Source organism: Melanerpes formicivorus, unplaced genomic scaffold (assembly GCF_026170545.1).
Source record: "Melanerpes formicivorus ecotype bairdi unplaced genomic scaffold, bMelFor1.0.p_v2 SCAF_71, whole genome shotgun sequence".
NCBI lineage: Eukaryota > Metazoa > Chordata > Aves > Piciformes > Picidae > Melanerpes > Melanerpes formicivorus.
The window spans coordinates 847,075-851,814 of record NW_027142423.1 but is presented as its reverse complement, the minus strand read 5'-3'; the positions used below and the strand labels follow the sequence as shown (position 1 = coordinate 851,814).

The following is a 4,740-nucleotide window of genomic DNA, read 5'->3' as shown; positions in this document are numbered from 1 at the left end:
AAATGTGGCCTGACTGGGGCAGAGTGGAGGAGTTGTCTTGCTGGCCTCTCTTCTTAATGTACCATTGGCCTTCTTGGCCATGAGGGCACAATGCTGGCTCATGATGAACTTTCTGTCCACCATCACTCCCAGGTCCTTCTCTGTAGAGCTGCTTTCCACCAGGTCAATCCATCACCTGTACAGGTGAAAGGGGTTTATTTCTCTCCATGTGAAGGACCCTACACTTGCCTTTGTTGAACTTCATGAGGTTCCCCTCTGCCCAACTCTTCTCTGTCTGCCAGTGCATAACCTTGGAAAAATCACATGATCCTTCCCTATCTTCACAGCCCATCATTAAAATAGGAGTAACAAACCTTCCTTTTTTCATATCCTTTATTTAGCTTTTGTGCCTCATTTACAAATGCTTGGCCCTAGTGGCAAGTTTTTTTATAACCTTTATGCACAGTGTGTAACATCAGTCCCTTTTTAATTTTCCTTGATGTGTTCCAGAGGTTATTTAAATTTTGTGATGGTCAACAAGCATCAGTGCACTGATTTCCAGTGTAGTTTTGAGTCAACACAAAGGGATGACTCCTCTAGCGAGGGTTGTGCTCACTCAAGAACGATTTTTACAGTAGAAAAAAAATCAACAGAACTTGGAAATTCTTCCTCCTTGTCAGATACAGTGACATTTGGGTAAATGGCTCTTTGTGTGGCTGCACAGATGTGAAAAAGAACTGCCTAAGTTTGTAGCCTGAGGAAAGCAAGTTAGAAAAACATATCTTGAAGGTCACATAGCCTTCAGCCTTTGACCTTCAGAATTCAGGAGACAGAACTTCCAATGGAGAATTACTGCGATGCTTCAGTGCTGCCTAAAGTTAATTCATTATGAGTTCCATTTTTTTTTTTCCATTGATCAGGGTGTAGAAAGATCTCTTCTATATACAGATATTGATGGTGAAGATTAGATATAAGCTAAAGTTAAAAGAAGGAAAAATAAAAGAAGAGTGAATCAAAAGAAACCTGTTCTGGAAATTAAATATCCTATCATCTCTGTAAATGATAGCCATTAAATTTCTGGCCAGGATAGTGGACAAAACAATAAAAATACCAATCTTTACACTCTGGGGGGTACAGTGCAATCAGGAAATCCATCAGAGGAGCTACTTTCTCATCTCCTCCTGTCTTTTTGCACATAAAAGCACATATTTCTCCAGGCTGGTGTTACATCATGCCCAGAAGATCAGCAAACGAAACCTCAGAATGTTTCCTCTTCTCTCTGGTTCATGCATTGCAGGTCTGCTAATTGGTCTTATTTGCTGGGTAGTAGGTTGGGGTTTTCTTAAAGGTTTTGGTGCCCACATCCTGTTGATTAATTACTTACCCAGGTTTTGGCAGGGATTATATGTTTGGTTGATTTTTTTTGTCGTTGTTTTTCAGGCTCTGTATGTCCTCCTCACGTGGCCTTACCGCCTGCCATTAGTAAACTGAATTTCTCCTGAGATGATTTTTCATTTAGATTGCTTAGGAAGGGTAGGACACAGGGATAAGAAAGGAGGAAAAAAAAGAACAAATAATAATCAGAACTTGACATGAATAAACATAACCCAGCAGCCAAGCTACTTGAGAGAAATTACAAGTGCAACTGCTACCTGAGCTGGGATGCAGGCAAAATGTCACACTGTGACTAAAGGAAAATCACACAAAAAGCTGGCAAAGAGGTTGATTTTGCATGTGCTTTGGGAGGTCACCAGCCCTGCCACTGACAGAAACAAGCTGTTAGGTTAAAAGGGCCGATCATCATCTTCTCAGGGGTAAGAATATCTTCTCCCTGGCAATTCTGCCTGTCTTGGAAGGACAATATTCACATATCAAGTATTCAAGTAAACAAGCACACAGCTTCCCCAGGCAAATTGCTGGCAATCCAGACAGAAGGCAGCACATCATTCCCTTCTCTTGGTAGATGATTACATGTTGTTTGTTCTTACAAGGATGAGTCTCTGCTGGTGCAGAGTAGACTGAATATTCTTCCCTTTCAAGAAGGAAATAAGAGTATGCATTATATAATTTATCTGCTTTCTTTTTTCTTTTGCATTAAGCAAAACATTTGAGAGAGTGAGGGACCAATGGCTCAACCCCTCAATGCATTTGGTGCTCTGAGCAGCCACTAGACTCCTCTCTCATGTCCTAATGTCAAGGGTTAGGGCAGGGCTGGCCACCAGACAAATGACAGATGCTATCTTTGAACTCTTCTCCATCTCCAAAGGGATAAGAAAGGGAAGATGGGAGAGCAACTGATGGATTGGGAAAGAAACTGAATCATCTGGGGTGGAAATAAGAACAATGGAATGAGATAGATACAGAGATACAATCCCAGTATTGAACCCAACCCCTGATGGCAACCGTGCCACCATCACCACTGATGCTGTGGGCAGGCACCGGGGAAATCCCAGAGAGACTCAGCAGCAGATGGGAACTGGATTCAGGAGCCGAGTTCTGGAACTAGATTCAGGAACCCATGTTTTGAGACCAAAGGAGGAATGGACAGAGTCCTCTTCAGAAACCATACATTGATTAAGAAGCTTGACCAAATATGAATTAACAAGGGCATTGAGATACATGAATGTGACCAGAGAAGGGCAATGAGGCTGGGCAGAAGTCTTGAGCACAAGCCCTATGCGGAGAAGCTGGGGTTGTTTAGCCTGGAGAAGAGGAGGCTCAGGGATGACCTTATTGCTGTCTACAACTACCTGAAGGGAGGTTGTAGCCAGCTGGGGGTTGGTCTTTTCTCCCAGGCAACCAGCACCAGAAAAAGGGGATGCAATCTCAAGCTGTGCCAGGGGAAGTTTAGGCCCGAGGTGAGGAGAAAGTTCTTCACAGAGAGAGTCGTTAACCCTTGGCATGCGCTGCCCAGGGAGGTGATGGAGTCACCATCTCTGGAGGTCTTCACAAAAGGATTGGATGTGGCACTTGAAGCCATGTCAAGTTGTCAGGTAATAGGTAGGACTTAATGATCTCTGAGGTCTTTTCCAACCTGGTTGATTCTATGTAGTCAAATGCTGTTCAGTTAATATTGTAAAATAGATATTGTTTTCATGATTTTTTTTGGTTGGTTTGGTTTTATTTTTCTTTTCTTATTAAATCCAGGAGATTTTCCTTTTTAGATATGGTCAATAACTATCCTCCATGAACTAGAGGATAGATTCTTTCAAGTAGAAGCTGTATGTCTCTGTAATATTAAAAAATTATTGGAAGAAATATGTGGATTCCAATTTAGCAGCAATTGACTGTGTCTCTGCAACAGGATTTTCCATAGGCTGTGTGTGGAGAAGAGAGTAATTCTTCCAAATTCAAAATTAAACATACTTTTAAATCACACACACTTATAGACAAATATTTAATATAGAAGTCTCCTACAGAATAAACTAATAAAAGCAATAACATGTAAATAAGTCTAGCACATTTTGTTTAGGCAAGCAGGACAACGTCAATAGGAATATGAGTGGATAGACTGCAGAAAGATGTAACCTATAACTCTAGAAGATAATATCTAGCATGTGTAGGATGGTACTTACATAATTCCATCTTGAAGGGAAAGAGCAAATCTGTACCAACCTTCCTTGGGGAAAAATAGAAAAAAAGAGAGGGGTACATACAAGGAAATTGACTTGAAAATCCATTTCGGCCTCCTGCTTCTGGGACAAAGGGTCTCGCAAGCATGCCACCCTATCTGGCAAGCTGATATAATAGTACAGAAGATACCATGCTTTGCATATTCATAAGATGTATAGAATGTCAATGTGTCCTTGTATAATCCAGTCATACCTAGAGATAGATTATTTTTACCTCAAAAGTCCAGAGACATGAAGAAATGCCTAAGAAATTTTTTCCTTTCTACCTGACACCTGATCGTCATACCAGAACTGCATCTTCATCGCACTTGCATCTCTAGGCATAGACCTAAGGACCATGGAGCTGTGGGGCTTTATAAAGCAATTTCTGACCCAGACAGATTGAAAGATATAAATCAAGAGACAGAGGATAGATATTAGAGGAGCCATCAAACCTCTTCCTAACAGCTGGAATACCACACAGAGGAGCTCAGCCTGAGTAAGGAGCACCCGTGGATGATATTGGAGTAACAATGAATAGTGTTCCTAACAACCGGGGGGCCACCAGGCCCCCCGGCCTTTGTTGTCACCACCACCATCACCCAGTGTGCACCATGGGCACTCACCAGTGATGAGAGGAGGATCCCTCAGCCCAGATGGGCTCAGCTTAGGGCTCCTGCCTTTCCTGGAGGGGATTAAAAAGGGGATTGGGTGGGGAGGGCAAAGTGGCCACACCTGGGGTGGGAGGAGACTCCAATAGAGCACAGGTGCTCTGGGATTTGAGGAGGGGATAAAGGGGCAGGTGAGGGACTTTAAGAGTGTTAGGTATGACAGGACTAGGGGGAGTGGAAAAAAAATAGAAATGGGTAGATTCATGTTGGATGTCAGGAAGAAATACTTCACCATGGAATAGTTTGCCCAGGGAGGTGTTTGAAGCCTCATCCCTGGAGGTTTTTAAGGCCAGGCTGGATGTGGCTGTGAGCAACCTGATCTGATGTGAGGCATCCCTGCCCATGACAGGTTGGAAATAGATGATCCTTGAGGTCCCCTCCAACCCTAACAATTCTATGATGCTATGATTCTAAAACAATGTTGCAGTTTAGGCTGGATGTTAGGAAGAAGTTCTTCACAGAAGGAGATTGGTCATTGG

At 42.7% G+C, this 4,740-nt stretch overlaps 1 long non-coding RNA gene across 1 annotated transcript; it reads right to left on the bottom strand.

Annotated features, from left to right (window-relative positions):
- Positions 1 to 387: 387 nt before the first annotated feature.
- LOC137453730 (uncharacterized) lies at positions 388 to 3,599 on the bottom strand. Its single transcript, XR_010990449.1, has 3 exons — positions 3,555 to 3,599; positions 1,364 to 1,502; positions 388 to 954 (listed from the first exon to the last, which is right to left on the bottom strand). It is a non-coding gene; the product is annotated as an uncharacterized lncRNA (long non-coding RNA).
- Positions 3,600 to 4,740: the final 1,141 nt, after the last annotated feature.